Raw genomic sequence first — 25,520 nt, 5'->3', positions numbered from 1 at the left:
GGACAAGTGGGATTCAAACCATATTCTTCAGCGTGGTAATCCAATGCTCAAACTTCTACACTATGCTGGCTTTCTGCTGTTTTAGTGCTGTATTATTTTTAACCTAAAATTTTAAATTAATGTTTTATATGGCAATAATTGCATAGACAGTTCAATATCATACTAATCATCACTTTTTTATTTTGTAGGGTGTCTTGAGTCTCACTGTTGTAGCAAAAAGTGAGATATAAATAAAGTGATTGATTGATTGATTGATTGATTGAATGTCATATTTACTATCTGATAAGTTATTTGTGATGGCAATTGTTAATATGGGTTATTTCACTGTGAAGCTTAAAATATCAAACTCAGCAGTGCCCTTTCCACATGTGGCTTCATGTGCAGTGAGGACATAGTAATAAGCTCATATGCCTTCTTTCTCCACTTTGGTTTTGTTTTCTTAAACATGTTTCAGATTATAATGCTTCACGTTGACACCATTCCAAAGGACTATCTTTAAGTTCAAAAATTAACAGGGTAATTTTATTTAAATATTTACATACCCCATACATAATTGCATAGTCCCTTTGAATAATTTATCTATTTTAATATCATCTTAGGAAAGTTTCTACTGTCTGCTCTGCATGCTTCTGGCCCCATACAGACATGCCAAAATAAAGCTGCTTCAAATCACATTGGAGGTATGGTGTTTCAATGATGCATGCATCTTAAGAGTCCAGAAGCCACGCCAAAGCCACGCTCCAGTCCTTAGGGGCCTCTGTTGCCTTTTTATTTAGCAGCAGCAAATTGCCAGATAACATGTAAAATGCCCCCCTCTTTATAATTTAATGACTGCTCGCCTAGGTACCTGCTTTAAAATTTCTATCCCAATATTCTCATCTAGACTTTACAACACCCAGTAATCTTTTTATCAGTAAATGTCAGATATTTGCTTCCCAAGCTTCCATTTTCCATTCTCAGTAAATATTCTCCTTCAGGTATTATCCTTTTCCATTTATTATAAATCATGAAATAAGTACTCTGTGGTGTCATATTAACTAAATGGTTATAGATGCATCATCAAGTGATATGTGATTTATGTGAAGACATATTCCTATTGGTAAATATCCTTTAAAGCTGTATCCATACATGCTGCTTCACTATTGGAAAGTATAACCACAAAAAAAAAATCATAAATAGTATAAACTCATAAATTATATCTTAACATCCTGATATTTAATTTCACAGATAATAAAAATCAAAGTGTTTTCTTTCATTTTCCATTAGCATCAGACTTAAGCATCTTTTCCTTTACATGATCTCAAAATTGCACTGACTTGGGTAGTACAAAAGCTAGATATTGTGCTAGAACAGACAACATTGTGCCCACTTCTACAATAACTTATTTTAATATATGTTTCCACTTTGTTAAATATATGTGCAGATATCTAGTCTAACATGTAAAGTAGACAGGAAATGAGGTTTCGCACACAAGGAAAGTAATAGAATCAGAATAACAGACTACTCACCACTTGTTACAGATACATTAGTGTTTTAATAGTTAATTCAGCATATCTTTTTCAGACATCATTTATTTGCAGCTTTTGAAATACATCTATGCAGCAGTGTTTTGGCAGGCCAGCTTGATGTTAGTGAGATTATTAAGGGGACAGTACATTGGAAGCTAATAAATTCACATGTAGAGCCATTAACTATTAATTTGGTCCTGACTAAACTGATGAGACATCCTTTGACTCATAGTGTAGCTCATATGTATCTGGTAGTTAAGTACTCTCTATATATTAAAGTTGAGATATATCAAGAAGATTCTTTCAGGGACTAAAAAACTGGCTGCAAAATCTGTCTAAGATACAGGCTTAAAGACAAGTTCATTCTCAGCTTGCTAGGAGGAAGCACTGAATCTCAGATTTAGCAGTTCAGTAGGCTTAGCACTTTTTGCAAATTCTAACTCTAGCTTGTCCAGGACAAAGAATTTTTTAACCATTTGATCTGGATGCAGAAATAAAAGTTTCTGGTTTCCTAATAGCATGAGGCACAATTTATTAGTAAATTTGTTGATGTGGCAGTCAGCCTATAAAAGTTTTGCGCTGAATTGGCACTTTGAGACCATTTCTCATTGTTCTTTGGTGTAGTGGTCACTTCATGATCAAATTAGAGCTCATTCAGCCAGAGCTATAGCAAAACAACAAGTAACAGCTTCAAATCAGTCCTCCATTTTAGATTTACACACTATCGTGGTGGAGTTCATTACCGTGAATCACCCAGCAGAATCCCCTTGACAGTATATTAAGAAAGCAGACTAAATTAGGACTGTTTGGCTGTATGGCTAAAAATGTTTGCTTCTCAGAATGTGAGTCCTCCCACTCTATGCACATTACTCCAAACCACCTCCCTTTTTATCCAGAGTACATATGCTACCCTGGGAGGTGTCTCTATTGCTGTTTGCTGCTGTGTTTGTATAATATCTGAAATATTTATGAAAGTTGAGACATTACATTTTTCAGAGTAGGATTTCACAGCTGTGTGTTCTTGGTTTGCAACTTCTTAACCAAGAATAGAAAACTAATAAATGTTTAGGCTTCTAAAATGGTTTGCCTTATGGGAATCTGTGTGTTTGAGTTGCAAGAGCATGCCTGTCACTCACACAGCAACTAAAATGGGGAGAGCAACAGTAGCCTAACATTCATGCTCAAGGGAGCCACTCGGGGCCACCATTTCATGGTGAGCAAGGAAGAGCTGTGGCATTTTGTTAGATCATCAGTGGAAATTCTGTTGCTAACCCACTGGACTGCAAGTTTCAGCAGCCCTGACCAGCATAGTCAACAGTGAAGAAGGCTGGAAGTTGCAGCAGCACAGTGTTTGCAGGGTTGCACAATTTCCACCCCTGTACTAAAAGAACTATCTGTGACTCTTCCAATCACTGGGGGGGGGGGGGGGGGACCCTGTTGCAGAGATAAGCATGTGAAGGAATGAGGAGTGAGCTGCATTGTACCAGAATGTAATGCAGAGTCCTGCCTGTTAAACTGCCTTCTCAAAATTCTTCTGAAGACTTATTAAAATGTCTCTGATGATGTAGCAAGCAGAAAACCTTCATTTTATAAATCTTGTTACAAAAAGCCCTGGCTAAATCATAGGGCATAAAGGGGACATTTATTTAGTTTTTTATTTAGACTGGAGCTCCCAGAATTCTCCATGGATAGTGATTATGCTGGCTCAGAGGCTATGGCATCTGTAGACCAAAAGATAATCCCTCCCCAACTCTGCTAATGCTATGGTACATCCAATGTAAAGCTGAGACATTATATTCTCCTACAAAAACCCAATGTGGAATTAAGAATTTATTCTTATTCCTATTGATTTCAGTAGGCTACAACATACCAAAACTATGTATCAGACTTAGGCCACTGTAGTGTGTTCATTTTGGATTGTTTCATCATAGGATTTTCAAAATAAAAGACATTCAAAAGTGGTGTCTCATTGCTTCCTTCAGTGCAATACTAATAAGAGTTAAAGTGCCATTGCTGTTGTCTCTGGGAGATCTTCCATCAGTGCTATCTCTACTGGTGTTGTTGCCCAAAAGCATATCATGGGAACTGTCAGTTATCTTCTGCTGATGTGTCCATTGCTTCCTGAAGAAGGGTTTGGCATAATTACTCTGGCTCAAAAAACCCACCATCTGACGTTTATAGCCTCTTGCCTCTCTGGATCATGCAATCCTACCACCAGTCCCAGAAATACAGTGCTGTTTTAACACAATTATCTGTTTAATTTTTATGAGAATACATCATACATTAAAAAAGGGATCAGGCTCAGAGGTTTGAGATGTGAAGGAAAGAACATCAACAACTTAAGATATGCAGATATACAGATGGAATAACTACTGATGATTATTAAGAAAGAAAGTGAACAAGCAGTTAAATAGTAAGAAAACAAAAACAATGACCATGATTAACACAATTTAATATAGCTGAAGACTTCAATATAGTTATAAAAACCCAATATCTTGTCTCAGTCATGAATCAAAACAGAGACTATGGTTACATCATAAGAAGACTAGAACTTGGAAAAACAGCTATGAATGAACTAGATAAGATCCACAAATGAACAATATATCACCAAATGCCAAAGTCAGAATTATTAGGTTATCTTATTTCATATTTTTCATTATGGTTTTAAAAGCTGTATGTTGAAGAAACTGATGGGAAGACAATAAATTTATTTCAAATGTGGTGCTGGAAGAGAGTTCTAAAAATACCATGGTCTCCCAAAAAGCCAGATACATAGTTCTCAGAGCAAATCAGTCCTGAACTCTCACTAGATGCCATCATAATTAAACTAAGACTATTGTGCTTTGGGCATGTAGGATGAAATGATTCACTGGAAAAGATTATAATGCTGGAAAATGTGAAAAGGAGTGGGAGAAGAGAAAAACCTTATTACAGTAGCTATTACAGTGGGCCCTTGATATCTGTTGGAATTTGGTTCCAGGACTCTAAATGGATACCAAAACCTGTGGATGCTCAAGTCCCATTAAATACAGTGATATGGGCCTGGTACACACGAGTGCTTTGTGTCGTGGTGGTGGCGATATTAGGGTTAGGGAGAGCACAGCAACCGCATGCTCCCAAACCCTAATACGTACAGGCACTGGCATCATGGCGGCCTCCCATTCATACAGGGGCCACCATGATGCCCCCGCCATTGTACAGTGACCAAATGTTGCTGGCAGGAAGTAGCATCATGGTGATGCCCTTTCTTGCTTCCGGTGTCACAAAAAAGAAGCCATCTAGGTGGCTCTTTTTTTGTGGTGCATCTGTGCGGATGCTGCAGCATAGCCATGAGGCTTACAGGCGCAGCATGGTGTCTCCCATCTGTACTACCCCATAATTAAATGGTGTCCCTTATATAAACTTCAAAAAGTAAAGTTTGATTTTGTCATTTTATATAAGTTTTTTTTAATATTTCAAGCTGTAGATGCTTAAATCCATGGATAAAGAATCTGTGGATATAGAGGACCAACTGTATATACATTATGCAGATCAGGGACTGAAGCTGAAAGAAAAGATGAGGGAATAAAGTGGCTATAGATCTTAGAAGTAAAAAAAGCCCTTAAATGTTCCACAGACCTCACATCATAGTAAGCGTTAAAACATGGTGGCAAATGCAGAGGATAGTGGTGAATTTTAACAGTTGAAGATGAGAACAGATGATTCTCCATGTCTCAAGAAATACAGTAGCCAATTTTGACACACGGGTCCATCTGTAACATTCAATTACATTTCAATTTACTACCACCACAAAAACTGGGATAGAGGGATGCATAACCAAGTTCTCTGCCAAATTCACAAACTTAGTTGAAGTTTGTCAGATTCTCTGCAAAGTTCCATTGTTCATACAGTAGCTATATGTCTTCTTTTCTATAGGTGGCAATCCACTATTTGTAGGGCTGCCAGCTGCCAGTCCTCTTCTTGAACAAGTCTCTGTTTTAAGGAATGTCCAATAGGAATGCAAATCCTTACTTATTTGGTGTCACATACAAAATATACTTAAAAATATAGAAAGTTCTGCCCCTGTTGACTAAAATTTCCAGTTATTTTAAAATCATTTTTCATATTTTGGGACATTTTTTTCAAACAAACAAACAAACACAAAAAACAAAAAAATCTAACCCAGAATTTTTGTACAAAAGTATGTGTGTGTGTGTCTGTGTGTTATATATATAAATCAGTATTCTACATCTTCATCAGCTATTTCACACAGTGAAGTAGAAAACAGTGGATTCCACTGCTTGTCCTTCTGATCACTGCAGCTATTCTTTGGGCCAAAATGAGAGGATTTGGTTCCTTCTGACTTTCATTTTCAGGCATATATTTTTAAAATCTTTATGCATGCTGGGATTATTAGGCTGCTATTGAATTTGAACTCTGGTAATTTCTTCGATATTGCCTATTTTCTTTGTTGTTTATTTTGGTTTTAATATTTATATGGTTTTATTATTATTCTCACCATGAAAAGTGGGTTATACATTTCTAAATCAAAACATATGTTTTAATTATCAGATAACAGATTGCTCTTGAGTACATGTATTAGACTTGGTGTGATGTCTGCTAAATTCTTACAGTTTACTGTAGTTCTGAAGGGCATTCATGTGGCTCTTCAGAGTTTTTTCTCCTGAAAGTGCAGGTGGTTTAAGCTTTCAGTTTAGCACAATAGAGATGCCATTTCTTTAAAAGTGTTCACTCAAATGGGCTAAATACACAAGAGATGAGTGATGGTGAGTCAGAAAAAAAATCTGAAGGACCAAAAGACTCAAATAAGCATGCTTTCAAATTCTCAACATCTGGTACTTAAGATAAAATGGAAATATTTAAAACATGTTTGAAAGATGCTTGTTTCAGAAGTTTGATTCAAATAATTATATATTAGAAGCTACCAATATCATTACAAAAACCCCTCATGAAGCACTGAACTCTCAATGGAACATCCAATTTGATCAAAATAAGATTCCATGAGATCATATTTAAATATGATGACTCATGTCAAAATAGTTTTCATGGGCTCAAGGATTTTTTTTCCTGTTCATATCAAGGCGAACATGGTTAATAATCAGTTGATGTTAACAAAAAACAGAACCAAAAAAAGCTGATTAATAAAGATTTTCTACCTGATTTTCCTTCTTTACTTCCCTCCTTCCTTGCTCATTGCAAGAGGTAAGTACTTAATACTAAGTTGATGATAAAAAGCACTTTCTGCCATAACAAATGAATGTCTAAATCATGTGGACATATTAAATGCAAACAGTACTGAGATAAGAGTTATTTTAATACAGTGATGGAGAGAGATTGAGATCTAGGGTTTGTAAAAATATACACATTTCAAAACTTAAGGTTTTCTATCAGTAATGCTTAGGCAATATAAGGGATGGAATCCACTGAGGTAATTCTGCTGACAGAACTACTTCCATAAGTCAAATGATGTCCTCTTCCTCTGCAGTCCTCTGTATATCTGCAAAACCTGTTCCAGAGGATTAGGATACCCTTTAGATCAGGTTTCAGTGGGACGGAAGGCAACAGTGGTTGGAAAAAGGAGAAGGATTTGCTAGGATGGTGTTGGAGTTAGACCAATAAAGAAGGATGCATACAGATGGCACCATAGTAGTAGCAAAAAACAGCAAAGCCCTGAAATGACTACTGAAGAAAGTCAAGAAAGAAAGTGCAAGGCAGGTTTACAGTTGAATATAAAGAAAACAAAAATAATGACTATAGATGACTTAAATAACTTAAAAATAGATAAAGAAGACATTGAAATAATTCAGGATTTGCCATAACTTGGCTCAATAAATCAGAAAGGAGACTTCACCAATGAATTCAGAAGAAAGCAAAGGCTGCATTTGCACTTTATAAATAATGCACTTTGACATCACTTTAACTGTCATGGTTATGGAATTCAGAGATTGTAGTTTTTTGAAATATTTAGCCTTTCTGTCAGCAGATTCTGGTGCCACAGAAAGCAGCAAAACCCAGGATTCCATAGTATTGAGCTATGGCAGTTAAAACAGTGTCAAACTGCAATATTTTTAAATTGTAGATGCAGCCTAAGACTTGGAAGGAGCCCTGGTGGCGCAGTGGTTAAATGCCTGTACTGCAGCCATTCACTCGAAACCACAAGGTTCCGAGTTCAAGACCAGCAAAAGGGCCCAAGCTCGACTCAGGCTTGCATCCTTCCGAGGTCGCTAAAATGAGTACCCAGACTGTTGGGGGCAAATTAGCTTACTTGCTAATTAGCTTACTTGCTGTTCACCGCTATGATCTTTGGAATAGCGGTATATAAATAAAACAAATTATTATTATTATTATTATTATAAAGGAACTAGACAAGATCAAGAAGTACAAAGATAGATCATTGAATACTAAAGTTAGGATTGTACATGCCATCATATTTCTCATTTCTGTGTATTATTGTGAAAGGTGGACAATGAAGGAAGCAGATGAGAGAATCATCTCATTCAGGATGTGGTGCTGAAGAAGAGTTCTGTAGATACCACAGGCAACTGAAAAGACAAATAAATAGGTCCTAGGCCAATGCCAAACCAAGCCTGAACTCTCCCTGGAAGCCATGATGACTAAATTGAGGCCATATGATGAGGAGACATGAGTCAATAAAAAAGATAATGATGCTTAGTAAGGTAGAAGGCAGCAGGAAAAGAGGAAGACCAGAGTCCAGATGGATAAATTCAGTCAAGAAAACCATGGCTAGAGCTGAGCAGAGCAGTTGAAGACACGTGGACTTGAAAGTCTCTCATTCATAGAGTTGCCATGAAGTGAGATTGGCTTGACAGCAGTTAACAACAAGAACAAAAACCTAAGTAAAGAATTTTCCAGGTTGACCTAGACTATTCCACTTCCTCTCTCTTATCCTTATCCAACTCTATAGATAGAGAGAAGCTTATGCATTTCCCTACTGTTGTAAGCTGCCCGGATTCCTAGTGATTGGGTGGGATATAAATAAATTCTATTCTATTCTATGTACCTTGATATAAATGAAAAAAGAAAGTGATAGCACACAAATGAAGTACAAAGAGCTGTGCCTTGTTCACATGTGTTTGCTTTGACACAGGAGAGATCAAAGCTGGAAAGAATATGGAGTTAAGGTATATATCAGAGATGGGTAATTTCTCTGAGCCTTGTTTTTTCAGTCCCTGAAATCCCTTTGGTGACCCCTCCAAATCCTCCACATAAAGATTTTTTAATGGCATTGGGGGAGGCTAATTTTTCAACCTTAAACCAGTCAAATCAACTGAAATGCCCCCAAAATCCCCCAACCCCTAATAAAGCAAACAAAATTAGTTTAAAGTAATACAACATAACTTACAGTGTGTCAAAATGCATTGGTGCAGCCTGCCAGAGGCATAGGGGAGAATATTGTCCAGTCTCTCTCTACAGTTGTCCATTCCTGGTCTCCATGGATTCAGTTTATAAACTACCCTAGAATTTGCTGAAGGCTGAATTCCATGCCAGGGAAAGTATGCATTTACACTATAATTACAGGCTTACTTAATGGGCACATCCTTAATCATATTTGGAATTCTTCCTGTAACCCAGGCAGAGCAGAATATATCAACATGCCACTCTATGCAATATTGTTTCTTGAAGGTACCCAGCTGTTCTTGTCCACTGTTCTTTGCTCTATTTTAAACTCTAATGGCCTGTGTCCATATTCACCCCTCTACATTGTACAAGACATATTGAATGGTCAGTTGCTTAAGACCAAAAAAATTAGCAATGCCCCCACTCCAAAAAAGAAAACAGGAATTTGCATCACATTTGCAAATGTCAGTGTCTACAGGAATGAAATAATCTGACACACTTGTCTACTCTGTGCCCTTCAGAGAAAAATCCAATGGCTACACAGGGGAAATATCATATTCAAACAAATGTTGTTTCTTTTAGTTCAGATTATTTTAGTTTTGTCACAAAGTAAAGGCAGCTAGATAGAGATCATATCCCAGTTACAATTCCATAGGCTTAAAACAAAACAAAACAAAACAGAATAGGCAGATCACGCATACTATAGGATATTCTTCAATTTTTTTTCTGTGAAATGTGCCCATAGAGTCCACAAACAAGGGGCCACGACCCGACAGCCTAGCTGTATGAAGGCAATATACATGTTAAATAGCAGTAATCATGAAAGGATAAGTAAAACCAGAGAAGTTGTAAAGAATGAAACAGATAAGAAGTAAATAGAATTGGCAGAACCTAGCAGGTTTTTTTAAAAAATAAACCCTGTCTTCAAATACACACAACCAAGCAGTATTTTATAAATACAAAATTAAACCTAGCAACCATTTCTGAACATTCTTTTTTTTTTAAGGGATTATAATTTAAGAGGACATATTACTTAGACTCTTTTATTAAACACTAGATGTTGGCCTAATGAAATGTACTGCTGATAAAGACAGATAAAAGGATGGAACAGATTAGCACAGCCTGCTAAGGTTATAGATTTGTACCTGTAACAGGCCTAACTAACCTTAAAGAAGAGAACACATTACTTAGACCATGAAGAACAGGCAATCTGTTAAATTATTACCTCTATATTTTGTTAGTACCACTTTCTTTTTCTTGTCTTTCTATCCTTTTATGGATATTTTCCATTCCTTTCTTTTGTTTTCATTATCATTTTCCCCAGCCCAAAATGGTTTGAATAGGCTGTGAAAAGATGAAGAACAATCAATAAGGTTATAAGTAATTACAAATAAAATTTGGAAAGCAAGAAAAAGGGATTATTTAAGAAGTCTACAGTATGGGCATGTGAAAAGATCTGTCATATCTAAAATTTTCATATGACAAGATCTGTCAAATCCAGAATTTTAGTTTTATGCAAAACACTAAATTTTCATTTACAATTTTATCCCCATTAATTGTTGCTACATGTTTTAATTGTTCTTCCTCTGCTATGTAAATAATTTGTTACACCTGATTTCAAAACACCATATAGTTAATTTCAGTAATGTCATAAAGATTCTGAACTTAAAGTGTTTTTTTCATCAAATTATTTCTTTTCCTTGGTAAATGAGCTTATTTCTGAAAGCATATGTCTTTCTAGTTCCTTCAACAGAGATCTTAAGTATGACTCATTCAGAGTAATGAGTACTTATGGTAAACAACTTGCAGGAAAACAGAACACTAATTAATAAAACATACCACCTAGCCCTGCTGGAATTAATCATCTGTCGTTTTTTATGCTATAGAATTGCTACATGTATCATGCATGGTTTTGTTTTTTTGTTTTTGTTTTTTTGCATGAGAATCCTTTAATGAAAGAATTTTTCTTTTGAATTTGTTGGAATTATTTGTGTGTGTAATCAGGTAACACAGGTAAGACTTCTTGACTGTAAAGGAGAAGAACCTTTCCCAAATTTACTCCTGTGTGGACTGTGGGGGAAAAATAACTAAAGCTAAAGGAGCCCTGGTGGTGCAGTGGTTAAATGCCTGTACTGCAGCCATTCACTCAAAACCACAAGGTTGCGAGTTCAAGACCAGCAAAAGGGCCCAAGCTTGACTCAGGCTTGCATCCTTCCGAGGTCGCTAAAATGAGTACCCAGACTGTTGGGGGCAAATTAGCTTACTTGCTAATTAGCTTACTTGCTGTTCATCGCTATGATCTTTGGAATAGCGGTATATAAATAAAACAAATTATTATTATTATTATTATTATTATTATTATTATTAATGCTATCATCAGCTGTTGGAGTTAGTACATTAAGTTTGTGCTGGTGTTAGTAGGTTATGGCTGTGCTCCTGGATATTTCTTAGAAGACCGAAAATGAAACATCTTTCAGTAGGAAAGAATGGCCTGAGACAGATGGGTGGGAAGGGGCTTGTCTGCGCTGATTCTAGGGTTCGGGAGCGCACAGCAACCACATGCTCCCAAACCCTAGTCCGTATGGATGCCACCATCATATGGACCTTTCGTCCATATGGGGGCCACCATGATGACACAAGTACGGTGCCTCATCCACACGTTGGGGCACCATGCTTGCATCATTGATGCGACACAATGCACAATGGTGCTTTTAGTGGGTTCTTTTTGGCACGGAGGGAGTCCATGTGGTTTGGTTGCTGCGGGATCCCTCTGGAGGGAAAACGCCCCTTTGGGGCGGTCTGGTGAGCCCCCATGAGAAATAAAAACAGAATGTAGGGGAGAGGGGTTATGTAAAACTGACTTGCATCCTGGAGACCTCTGTAAAATATCTGGCTATGTTCCAGAGTTGGATTCACAACAATGACTTCCAGAAGACCTCCTAGAGGTTTCTAGCATATGCATTTATCATTGTGTGTCAATAGTACTTTTGAGAGAATCCTGATATTCCTTTGTTTAAGAAAAGGACTTGTAATATTGTATTGTATTGTTTTATTTTTGTTATTACACAAAAACAATGAAAAACACATAATGTAATGAGGTCCAAGAAAAATGCATAAATGCTGACAACAGTAATGTGTTAATAGGTGTATATTGTTGTTATACAGAGGAAAGATGTAGCCAACTCTAATAAGACATACATTCTAGACTTCAAGAAAGCTAATTGCAATAAGTGTAAGAAAATATGGGTGGGTGACTAAGTTGAAACTGTGGCCAGGAATACTAAAAGAGAAGGAACTTCATGATGGATGTGAGTTTCTTAAAAGAGAAATATTAAAGACACAATTTCAAACAATTCTAATAAGAAGAAAAACTAGAGGGTGTTGAAAGAAACCAGGATGGATATGTAAAGAACTTTCAACTGAGCAAAGATTCAAAAGGGGCATGTATAAGAAATGGAAAAAAGTGGGAAATCACCAAAGAGGAATTCAAACAAATAGCCAGCTCATATATTCAGAAAGTCAGAAAAGCCAAAGCACAGAACAAGTTCAGGTTTGCTAGAGAAGGTAAAAACAATAAAAAAAAGTTAAATGAGTAAATGACCATAGCAAAAGGAAGAAGGAGGAAATGGTAGGGATAGTGGTGTTTATCACACTATACTCTTATAGTGCTACTATTCCACTTTGACTGCTCTAGCTGCCTCCTGTTGCATTCTGGTATTGGCAGTTTTAAGGAGGGGTATTTAGAATTCTCAGGCAGATTCTCTGCCTGAGAATTCTAAATACCCCTCCTTAAAACTGCCAATACCAGAATGCAACAGGAGGCAGCTAGAGCAGTCAAAGTGGAATAGTAGCACTATAAGAGTATAGTGTGATAAACGTGTGGAGAAGATGGCAAAATGCTAACAGAACACAGACAAAAGGCAGTTGTTACTCAACAACTTCTTTGATTTGTTCTTCTTCCAAAAAGAGAATAATGCTCAATCTGGGGAAAATGGACTATATGATGCAGTAAGGTAAATGCAGCACAAAATAGATAGAGTAGTGCACAGATACCTGGCTACGCGAAATGAATTCAAGACTCCTGGTCCATATGAACTACATCTAAAGATATTAAAAGAACTGGCAGAAATAAGCCCTCCAAATTTGCATTTTTGACTTTTGCAGATTTGATTATTCACAGATTTAATTAGTATGTTCTTTCTAGGAAACTGTAGATCCTCCAGTGCAACTCTGCTCAAGGTTGGCCAAAGAGTTCTCCTGGCGGACCTAGATATTCAACTTCTGGTGGATGTTGAATATAGGGTTGTACTACAGGACCTAGAGGTTCCCAGAGAGATATTCTCTCAGGTTAAAAAAAAAGTAAAAGTGTGGAATTTTCTGTTTGTTTGTTTGTTTTGCAGTTTTTTCACTTTCACAGAGGTCCTACATCCTGAACTCCAGGGACTGTTGAGGTCCATGTTATCACAGAACCACAGTCAATAATCTATGAGAATTCAAGATAACAGGAGAGATTATTATTATTATTATTATTATTATTATTATTATTATTATTAACCTTTATTTATGAAGCACTGTAAATTTACACAGCGTTGTACATACAATCTTTTTAATTAGACGGTTCCCTGCCCTCAGGCTTACAATCTAAAAAGACATGACACAAAAGGAGACAGGAGAGGTGTAGGGAAAGGGGATGAGGTCCAGCAGTTCCTCTCTACCTCCGAGGCCTGGACCAAGGCAGATGGACTGGAGGGAGGGCTTGGCTTCATAATGGATGGTTAATCATTTTCCAGGGAAAATACATACTCTCAAGTAGGATAATGCATCTACAGTACATAGCAATACAGGAAATGGTTTGATAAACAGGCACCAAAAGAACATCAAATAGTAAGCGACAATTATGCAATGCCTGGGAAGGCTTCTCTGAACAGGGTGGTTTTCAACTCTGTTTTGAAGCTGGTTAAAGAAGTGATGGCTCTTGCTTGTGGGGGAAGAAGGTTCCAGGAGTGAGGGGCAGCAAGTGAAAAGGGGCGAATCTGGGATGGGGCAGAGGAAATCCTGGGCTGAGACAGCAGCCTTTGACTACCAGAATGGAGGGCCCTAGTGGGAAGGTGAGGAGAAAGAAGGTCTGATAAGTAAGGAGGGGCCAAACCATGGAGGGCTTTAAATGTCGACAGCAGGAGCTTATACTGAATACGGAAAGGGAGGGGGAGCCAGTGAAGGGATGCCAAGACAGGAGAGATATGGTCAGAGCGCTGGGTAGTAGTGATAATGTGTGCAGCTGAATGCTGGACAGAGATTAAAGGACGGAGGTGAGAGAGAGGAAGCCCAGCCAGGAGACGTTACAGTAATCAAATTATGAGATCACTAGGGCATGGACCAGGATCTTGGCAGTGCAGGCGGAGAGATAAGGTCGGATTTTGGCAATATTGTACAAAAAGAATCTACAAGCCTTGGCTGTGGTCTGGATCTGAGGGATACACAACAGAAAGGAATCAAAGATAAAACCAAGACTGCGGGCTTGCTGGACTGGTTGAATAGAAGTGTTGCACACAGAGACAGAAAAGGAGTGTTGAAGGGTGGACTTAGGCGGAAAGACAAGAAGCTCCTTCTTGGACATGTTTAGCTTCAAACGCCGATGGTGCATCCACTGCGAGAAAGCCGTGAGACAAGTCAAGACTTGCTGTTCAAGCCTTGGAGAAAGGTCAGGGGTGGAAAGATACAACTGGGTGTCATCGGCATACAGATGGTAGGAAAAACCAAAAGAGCTAATGAGTTTACCTAAGGACAATGTGTAGTAGAGAGAAAACAGAAGGGGACCCAGAACAGAGCCCTGGGGAACTCCAACAGATAAGGGAACAGGAGAAGAAGTCTGACCGCCTGCAACTACTGCAAAAGATCTGCCAGACAAGTAAGATCTAAACCAGTCAAGAACAGAGTCTGAGAACCCAAGGTCAGAGAGTATGTCCATTAGGAGACAGTGATCAACAGTGTCAAAGGCTGCAGACAAATCAAGAAGAACAGAGTAAAGGCCATTGGCCTCCAGAAGACTGGAGGAGGGCAAATATGCCCCTATCTTAAAAAAAAAAAAAAAGGGGGGGGAGGATCAAACTAATTGCCACCCAGATGAGGAGAATGCTGTGGATGCAGTGTATCCTGATTTCAGTAAGACCTTGATGAGGTACCCCATGATATTCTTGCAAAATAGCTAGTAAAATGTGAGCTAAACACTGCAGCTTTATGTTAGATTAGGTAGATTTGTAACTGGCTGACAGAACAAACCCAAGGAGTGCTCACCAATAGCTCCTCTTCATCCTGGAGATAAGTGACTAATGGGGTGCTACACACTTCTATCCTGGGATCTGTGTTAACATCTTTATGGGTGATAGAATTAAGGACATGCTTGTCACATTAGCAGATGACACCAATTATGAGGAGTAGCCAGTACTCCAGAGCACATGATCAAAATTCATAATGACCTTAATAGCTTAGAAAGCTGGGCCAATATTAACAAAAAGAATTTCAACAGGGAGAAATGCAAGGTACTAGAGTTAGAGAGAAAAATAAAAAGTTTAGATGTAGGATGGGGGACACCTGGCTTGACAACGGTACATACAAAAGGGATCCAGAAGTCTTAGTGGACCACAAGCTCAACATGAGTTAGCAGTGTGATGCAGCAGCTAAAAAAGCCAATAGGATTCTAGGCTGTATCAATACTATATATACTGAAGTAAATAGTAGTATATTTAAAGTTCTGTTCTGCTTTGGTCAGATGTCACCAAGAACGCTATGTTCAGTTCTGGCCACCACGATTCAAGAATAATGTTGACAAGCTGGAGCATGTCCAGAAGAGGGCAACCAAAATGGTGGAAGGTCTGGAAACTATCCCCTATGAGAAGTGACTTAGGAAGCTGGATATGTTTTGCCTGGAGAAGAGAAGGCCAAGGGGTGATATAAGGGAGAAAGGCATTCAGGCCTTCTTCTTTGACATGGTGGTAGAGGTCTTCATGTAAGGTAGATTCTACTTCTGCAACAAGCTGGGATATGGATGTGTGGCCCTCTCCTTTGCTACACCAGCAGAGGTCCCTTGTGAGAAGATTTCTACCACCACACCAAGCCGGCAGAGAAGGCATTCACTACTGCAGAAAGCTGGCAAAGGGGCACTTAGCCCTCTCTTTTGCTGCAGTCATGGAGGTCTCCTTATATTATCAAACTACATTATTTCTGCATTGCAGATGAGGCCTGAACTTAAAACACATACAATGACATCCACTGTGTAAATGATAAAATCAGAGCCATTTCTTGCAGTAGCAACAGTAAAGTTAATCTCCTGGGTATATGGACCAAAACTGTGTACCAACAATATTGTTCCCTCAACTGTGTGTTATTGATTTTGTCACAAAGCATGAAAATACACAAGTAATATAAAAATAAGTTTGATTGTTTCTCCATTGCTGCTAATATAGTGCTGTAAAAAGCAATCTATATTTAGTTATAGGCTTAACTGAACAGCTGGTAAACTGAATGATTCACACCTATTTTTTACGAATAAAATATTAAATCATTGCTTCTAAAATGGAACTAGATTTCTTTATTCTAGATCAGAATAATGTGATGTTTATACATAAATATCATTCCTAATGCAATGTATGCCAAAAAAAAATATTAAATTAAGAAGAAATTATGTTGATGCCATTTTACCAGAAACACATTATGTTTTTCTCCTGAATAAACATAGTAACAAAGGAAAATATTTTGGAAAATGAAATAAATGCCAAAACTTAAAATGAATCCCAGCATTTCAAAATTAATTAAAATTTAGCAGCTATATTATTAAATTTTCAATTAGTTTTGACCTTAAAGGAAACTGAAAAGCTATACAGAAAATTGATACCCTGATGAGAAAATAATCAGGCATAATCTGAGATTTAAAACAAATGTGGTTAAATATATGTCTGCTTAAGAGAGAATGCAGCCTTTGAAAGACATACCTGTGCTCTCATTGAAAAGCAATGGCAGTAGTTCCTATTACAAATCTATGTTTTATAAGTTATAGCTCACAAGTAATGTTACTAAATTCTAAAATTGTACCCTTGATAATTCAGCAGTTTCACAGCTCCCTACTTCACCTGTCCCCAAATTCATATCCATGACATATATCACTGGAAGTAGTGGGTGGAGATATTGCTTTTGAGAGCATAAAAAGGAAGAAAGGAGGAGAAGGATAAGAAAGAATGTAGCAGCACCTTTAAGACTGAGAGAGTGTGTGTGTGTGTGTGTATTTGATTTTAGCACGAGCTGTTTGTGGATATGATCCCACTTCTTCAGATGCAGTACAGAATGATAGCCATGCCTTTGAATATAAAGAATAATTACACAGTCATGGGATGGAATGTAATAGGATCCAGGAAGATGCAAATCAGGACCAATGCCCTAAATTTTCAAGGACTGCATAAGATCTTTCAATTTTTGAAAGGTTTTTGCCCAAACTCCATACAGATTGAAATCTGATTTCTTCCCTTGGGCCTTTTAGATTTCAACAAGGAATCTTCACAGTGTTGCTTTATAAGCAGACCAACCAAATTCACTAAAAAAAACCATCACCATTTCCTTGTACAATATCATACAACATAGCCTAGAGTTGTCTGTAAGGTACCTTTCTTTGCAGGGTGGTGAGAAGAAAACTATGAAGATTATCACACATGGACTTACTGTCAGGGAATTGCTGGGGAAACGTTAGGAAAAGCACATGTGTGTGTAACCCTGAAGCGCTTCCCCAGCATCAGGGAATCGTGAGCTCCCTCTAGCGCTATGCAATTGTTCAGGAAGAGTGACTTTCCTATTAACAGAAATTTTGCATTAATAGGAAAGTCACTCTCCCTGAATGATTCCATGATGCTAGAGGGAGCTCACGATTCCCTAACACAGGGGAAGTGCTTCAGGGTTACACACACATGCGCTTCTCTAACGTTTCCCCATGATTCCCTGATAATAAGTCTGTGTGTGATAATCTTCTAAATCTTTTATTGGTGAGTTCTCCCTTGAGCAGAAAAACTCTTTGGGCTTCTCCAGACTGGTGATTTCTGCTGGTTTATCCCACACACTTCTTATCACATCACAGGCCAGTCTCTCTGTTTCTTTCTCTCTCTTCCCCTAACTAGTTTAACACATGTAGGAAAATTGAAAGTATAAACAGTGATTAACCCATGATTAACCTGCAATTGTGCAGATGGTTTTCACACGACGTCACATGCAAAGCTCTATTATCCTATGAATAACCCATGATTAACCCACAATTGCACACAATTGCGTGATTGATTTTCATAAGATATTGAGATGAAACATGATTAAAGTGCCATTATCCTGTAAATAACTAGGCAAGAATCAACAGTAACTCAATCACGGAATTTTCCCATGAATGACTTTTTGCTGTTTCTTGCCTGGTTATTCCCTGGTTCTTCATGGGATAATGGCACTTGCGTTAATGCCATTTTAAGCACATTTCAATGTCAATTGCACAATTTTCATAGGTCAATTATTGTTTAAACTCCCATTTCTCCCCGTGTGATAAACTCATCAGATGTAATAGGGCATCAGTGAGAAGGGATAATTCAGTGGGATAGAAATAAATTGATCCCTTCTTTTTATTCTTCCCTGTTCTATTCCATTGCCATAGTCCTTCCCCGACACACCCCCACAAATGCTAGTCAAGCTCAGAACTCCAATAGAGGAAAATTTCCAACAACATGTTCAAATTAGCAACCTTTGCATGCCTATCCTCATTAACTACTAGTTTCTACTGTTGTGATTTCCTGTTTGTTTGTGCATACTCTTTCCCTACATCACTCTAACCTGAACCTATTTTCTTCTTCCCTCTCTGGCTGCATGTGCACTACAGAAATAATGCAGTTTGACATCACTTTAACTGCCATGGCTGAATAGTATGGAACCCTGGGGTTTGTAATTTGTTGAGGCACCAATGCTCTCTGATAGAGAAGGCTAAAACTTTCACAAAACTACAAATTCCTGGACTCTACTGAGTGGTATACTGCATAATTTCTGAAGTGTGGATGCAGACTCACTCTCCCAGTGCACCATTTATTTGACTATGAGCAAGTATTAATAACATATGTTTTCTAAAGAGGAATTTTTTTACTTTTCTCTCATAGATTCTCTCTGTATGTGCATGCAGGAACATGGATTTTTTGTGCTGCAATGGCATTTTCTGGGCAGAAAACAAGTATCCTGACCTGCAAAAACAAAACAAAACAGTATTTTCTAAATGTGAGGCAACATTTCTGCAGAGAAATAAAGTTTCCTCCACAGAAAACTGTCAGGGATGATGGGAGTTGTAGCTCTTCACCTCTGGCTCGAACTCACCACCTTGTTACGCACCGGCGCTGACCAGTTTTGGCCAGTGGTTAAAGCTTTGCTCTAAAGCAGCAGAGTTACAGAGAGTAGGCTGAAGACCCTGACAAACTCTCCAAGCCTTCTCACTCTTGCTTCCATAGAAGTCTTCACACTTCTTCAGGATCCAGCTGGCTCTTGTCTCTTGACTCAAGACACCAGACAACTCAGTAGTCTTATATAAAAGATCTACTTTATTCTACTATATACAGCTCCAAAACTATCCAACACAACTCCAATACTCCTCACTACTACCCACACAATACATTGGGATTCATAGCCATTATTATAGCCCTTGGAAAACACCACCCACTCTTGTCAGTTTCCACCCAGTGGGCGTGTACAACCATTTTCATTGGTTCTCTTGGTTCATCCTACAATTAATGATTTCATCATTTCACCTTGTCCACTTTAACAACTCTCAGGTGTGTTCAATTATCCACTTTGCATTTCTGTCCTTGGCATTTAGGACTTGTTAATTACATTACCTTTTACACCTGTGTGGCTCCTAATTGCTTTTGCTGAGTCATCCTGACTCTCACATACATGTTTTATTTCTTTGACTGTATATCCCATGTTGCATTTTCCTTAACAATCCCCTCCGAAATAAAATATTGTATGTGGCTTACAATGTCATTCCAACCATTTGTGTTAACCTTTCATGTTTTTCCACTGTTAAAGCTTTTGTAAACAAATCTGCTATGTTATTTTGTGTTTCTATGTATCTCAACTCTATTTCTCCTTTTTGAACCATGTCTCTTACATTTTGGTACCTTACACCCACATATTTGGTTCTGTTCTTTAAACTTTCTGTTTCAGCCATTGCTATGCATGATTGTGAATCTTCTTGAATTTCTACAGGTACTTTGAAATTTTCGTTTAAGTCATTTAACAATTGTTCAAGCCACTGTACCTCATTCACTATTTCGTTCAAAGCTGCAAATTCTGCTTCAGATGTGCTTAATGCTACATTTGTCTGTTTTCTACTTCTCCATACTATTGGACTTCCACTATATTTGATGATCATTCCTGTGACTGATTTCTTGTCTCCTAATTCTGACGCAAATGAACTGTCTACAAAACAATCTAAATCTGCATTACTGCTTCTGATGATTAATTTCTTGTCTAGGGTCCCTTTCAAATATCTTAATAAGTGTTTTACAGCTGTCCAATCCTCAACTTTAGGATCACAAAGTCTTCTGGATAAAACGTTCATGGCATACGAAATGTCTGGTCTAGTGTGGCAAGAAATGAATTGTAGAGATCCTATTATGCTCCTGAAAAAAGTCTTGTCCTCAAAATCTCTGGTTGTTGGTTCAGATACGAAACCAGTCGTCATTGGAGCTCTAACTATCTTAGCATTCTGTAATCCACACTTTTCAATCAAGTTCTCAATCTTCTTTCTCTGACTTAGTAAACAATGACCTTCTTGTGTCCATTCAACATTAATGCCTAAATAAGACTTCAACAAACCTAAATCTTTTAAAACAAATTTTTCAGACAACTCTCTTTTCACTGACTCAATTTCCTGTTTTGACTTTGCTGCCACGCACAAGTCATCTACATAAATCACCAACACTATATCTCCTTTTGTATACACACAAGCGTCTGCAACGCTCCTTTTGTATCCTAGCTTAACTAACTCGTCATTAATGCACAAATTCCAAGCTCTGGCACTCTGTTTTAAACCATATAGTGCTTTCTTCAATCTATAAACTTTCTGACTTCCATTCTCCTCAAAACCTTGTGGCTGTTCCATAAAAATTTCTTCATCCATAGTCACATTTAAATAAGCTGTTTCAAAATCAAAATGTTCAACAACTAGATTCCTTCTTGCTGCTACAGCTAACACCATTCTCAAACTTTCTGGCTTTGCTGTTGGAGAATAAGTCTTGTCAAAGTTCTCATATTGCTGTTGTGCAAATCCCTTAGCTACCAACCTAGCTTTGTACTTAATACTTCCATCAGGCATTTCCTTTCTCTTGTACACCCATTTACAGCCAATTACTTTCTTATCTTTGGGTCTATCCACAACTTCAAAAACATCTTTGTTCACCAGGCAACTAAATTCACTATCCATTGCATCACACCATCTTTCCTGTTCTTCCCTAGAAAAAGTTTCTAACTCTTCAAAACTCTCAGGCTCTTCTACAACTGTACAAGCTCTTGCCTGTGTCACAACAAACCTATCTGGTGACTTTCTAACTCTGTGACTACGCCTGGGTATGAATTCTGTTGATCTGCCTCTCTCTTCATCACTGTCTGCACTAGAAGTTGTTGTCTTTCGGCTAAATCTTTTGTCTTCTGTCATTCTAGTGGTTACTGGTCTTGATTGTGTCTCCCCATCTGAGGTACTACCACTACTGCTAGTAGAGGCTTCTGGCTTGACTGAAACCCCTCCGTTTCCTGAAGTTGGTTCAGTCTGTGCTTCCTGCTCACTTGAGCTTCCTAATCTCAAGAACACTTCTTTGTTGGCATGCAGCTTGTCCCAGCCAGCATGTCTTTCAAAATTTGCAGACCTGGAGTATTGCACTTCTCTTCCTCCCAAATGAAACTTGTAGCTATTCCCTGAGTATCCTAAAAACATAAGTCTTTTACTCTTGGGTTCTCCTTTTCTTCTAAAACAAGCAGGTATGTATACATGTGCATACTGTCCAAAAACTCTTAAATATTTAAAATTTGGCACTCTCCCATACAAGACCCTGTAGGGAATGTCTTCAATCTCAGAATGAAACAACCTGTTGCTTATGTGTATGGCAGTCAGAGTTGCTTCACCCCAAAAGCTGTCTTTTACCCCGGCATCTACCATCAAGCAAGCAGATATCCTTTTAATGTCCTGGATTTTTCTTTCAGCTAAACCATCCTCACTTGGACAAGCAGGGTTAGTGGTTTCATGTCTTATCCCCACTTTCTGAAACCAATTATATAGCTGGTTGTTTAAAAATTCGCCACCTCTATCTGTAACAATTGTCCCAACTTTGCTATCAAATTGCCTTTCCACCATTCTTACCCATGCTTTTAAACTTTGTCCAGCATCAGACTTACTTTTCAATATTCTTACAAAAGCATACCTTGAAAACCTGTCCACAATTACTAGGAAATATTTGCTTCCTCCTAATGACAAACAATTTGCTTGGGCTACATCAGCATGTACAAATTGAAATGGTCTTTGAGCAATTCTTTTGGATTTCTTAGCAACTGGAAAAGCTCTGACCTTCACTTGATTACAAACTGTACAGTCTAAATGATTTTTACATTCTGCTACTTTTAAATCTTGACACATGCTTATTAAATTCTTTAAACACTTAAAACTAGCGTGGCCAAATTTTCTATGGAGCTCATGTATGCAGTCTTTGTGCATTGGAACATTATCAATATTGTTAGCAATCTCAACCTTATAATTATCAACATTTTCCGCCAAGAAATAAAGCTTATCCTTTTTCAAACCTATGCCACGCAATTCCCCATTCAATGTTATTTTGCACAGATTCTTTTCAAAAGTGACTATGTAGTCTCTGTCTGTTAATCTGCTCACTGATAACAAATTGTTTTCTAATTCCTTTACATGCAAAACATCAGTAAAGTTTTCTTTTAGCCCTGGAATGTAAACTGTCCCCATTTGATTTACAGTACTGAGCTCATTCCCATCAGCCAAAACTACAGCATTTACATTAGCTGGCTTTCTTTCACTAATCAAATTAATGTTATTACACATAGAGGACGAAGCTCCTGAATCTACAAGCCATTTAGAATTTGCATTTTGTTTTTCCTTAATCATGGTTGCAAACCCCTTATTATCATTTCTATTGTCCTTCAAAAATGGCGGTTTGGACTGTTTCTGCCTCTGATAGTGCCTTAACAAAAACAGCATCAGTAATACAGAAATGTTATTTTCTGTGCAAAAATATCCTGTTTTCTGTGCACGATTTTTTCCTGTACAGAAGTATTATCTTATGTGCAAATAAATAAATACATGCTGTTTTCTGTGCCCCAAACCCACACATTATTGTTGTTATTAAGGCTAACTATATGATTCAGACACTGATTGATCACTCTAGGAAAAATTTGTGCTCAGGAGAACAGTGAGTCAACAGATTAGTAAGTAGAGAAAAATTCTGAAAACTTTAATGTGCCATTTGAAAGCAACATATACTGAAGTATCAATGTGGTGATAAAATCACTGCTTACATATTTCATAAAAAGTCTGGAAACCAGGCTCCATGAGGAATGTCTAATGGAGCTGTGTATGTTTACCTTGGAGAAGAGGAGAGAGAGAGAGGTGACATGATAGCCTTCTTTTAAAACCTGAAGGGATGTGGTGCAGAAGGTAGTGCAAGCTTGTTTTCTGTGGTTCCAAGATTAGAACACAAACTAATGGATTAAAATTACAAGAAAATAGATTCCACTTAAACAATAGGAAGAATTTCTTCACTGTAAGAGTTGTTTGACAGTGGTATTGAGCGGTGTTGTCCCCACGTCTGGTGTCACCCAGTGTAGGGGAGGTTGCTGGGGTGAGCATGGCCACTTATTCTCCTTTGCAGCTGCAGTGGCCTCCTTGTGAGGAGACCATTGCTACTGTGACAAACCAGGGCTGTCACACATAGTCTTTTTTCCCCCCATGGTGGCAGCAGTCTCCCCGGGAGGAAACCATTGCCACTGCTGTTAATCATAGCCGGGCACACTTGGCCTTTCCTTTTGCGGAGGTGGCAGCAGCCACATCATGAGGAGACTATTGCTACTGCCACGAATCAACTCTGCGTGCACTCAATCTTTTTCTTTCACACAGTGGCAGAAGACTCCTTATAAGGAGACCGTTACCACCACATCAAAACAAAGCTGGGAGCTCTTGGCTTTCTCTTTCACTGCAGCTGCCTCCTTGTGAGGAGTCTGTTGCCATCATGGCAAAGCCAAACTGGGTAGGTTCAACTTTTTCCATCCTTTGCTACTGCAGCCCATTTCTGAAGAGGCTGAGGCTATCATAGAGAAGCCAGGAGGGGCATTCTCACTCCTTCTTACCCTGAAGTGGGAGGTGGACCCAATCAGGTGTCACTCCTCTTTTGGGTTGTCACCTGATGCAGACTGCACTACTGCAAGCCACTACTATAGACTGCCTTGTAAGGGACTGAACTGTTTTTCTTTAAAGGTCTTTAAACAGAGACTGGATGGGCATCTTTCAGGACTGTTTTAGTAATGTTTTCAATGTTGGGGGTTGGTCTAGAAGATAGCCCTTATTCCTTTCAACTACCGTATGATTTGTTGATTCTATGATTTCATGAGTTTAAAAATCCAGTGTATCAGTTTGATATGACTGAATCACTCCTTCCTAATTTAAAATCATAATGTATGTATCCTATTTTTTGCAATATTTTGCTTAACCTTTGCTTTCTTTTGGAAACAGAGACATCAATGCTTGTATAATGTGATTAGTGATGAAGAGTAGATAACACCTGTTCTTTGTTTCTTCTCTCTGTATCTTTCTTTGGGCTGTAAACACAAGCTATTTGCTTTCCTCTTACCGATAGAAACCACTCCTCTTCTTCAAGAGGTTACTTGGAGGTGAAACAGACTGCCCCAGAAGGGTGGATTGAGGCTGCCCCGGAGCTGCTTGCTGTAGAGCCACAGAAAGCGCATGCTATGGCCCAAAACTGCACCACCACTGGTCCAAATAGGAACAGAAAATATCTGCTCCTATTTGTGCCAATAAAGGGCCACCGGGCCCTGGCACAATCCTCAAGTGGCTTCCTGGTGCTCCAGAGGCATGCCATGTCAAAACACTATGCTCCTGGAACAGCTTGAAACTGCCTCCATCTGTTTGGCTAGTGTCTTTCAGGCATCTTGGGGGCATGTGGCATCAAAACAGCATAGCCCCAAGACACCCAGAAGCTGGCTTTTCTGAGCCATCTGTTTGGCCCCTTGGTCTCTTTATTCCATGTGGAGATTATTGCACTACACTCTTAAAGCATTGCTATTCCACTTTAACTGCTCTGGCTGCGTCCTGATGCATTCTGGGATTTTCAGTTTAGGAAGGGGCATTTTGAATAATCAGCCAGAGAGCTCTTAGGCCTCACTGTACTACAAACCCCAAAAATGGAACAGGAGACAGTCAGAGATGTTAAAGTGGAATAGCAATGCTTTAAGAGTCTAGTGAGATAATTTGTCTGAGAAGGGAGCATCACTGGGGCACCAAATTCAGTAATGGCTGTTAGCTTAACCATACACGAAAGCCAGCTTTTAGGAGCTCTCATAATC

The sequence above is a fragment of the Sceloporus occidentalis genome, unplaced genomic scaffold (genome assembly GCF_023333645.1).
Source record: "Sceloporus occidentalis isolate IW3139 unplaced genomic scaffold, rSceOcc1.0.p SCAF_1, whole genome shotgun sequence".
Classification (NCBI taxonomy): domain Eukaryota; kingdom Metazoa; phylum Chordata; class Lepidosauria; order Squamata; family Phrynosomatidae; genus Sceloporus; species Sceloporus occidentalis.
The sequence above is the reverse complement of the archived record's forward strand: the minus strand, read 5'-3'. Positions refer to the sequence as shown.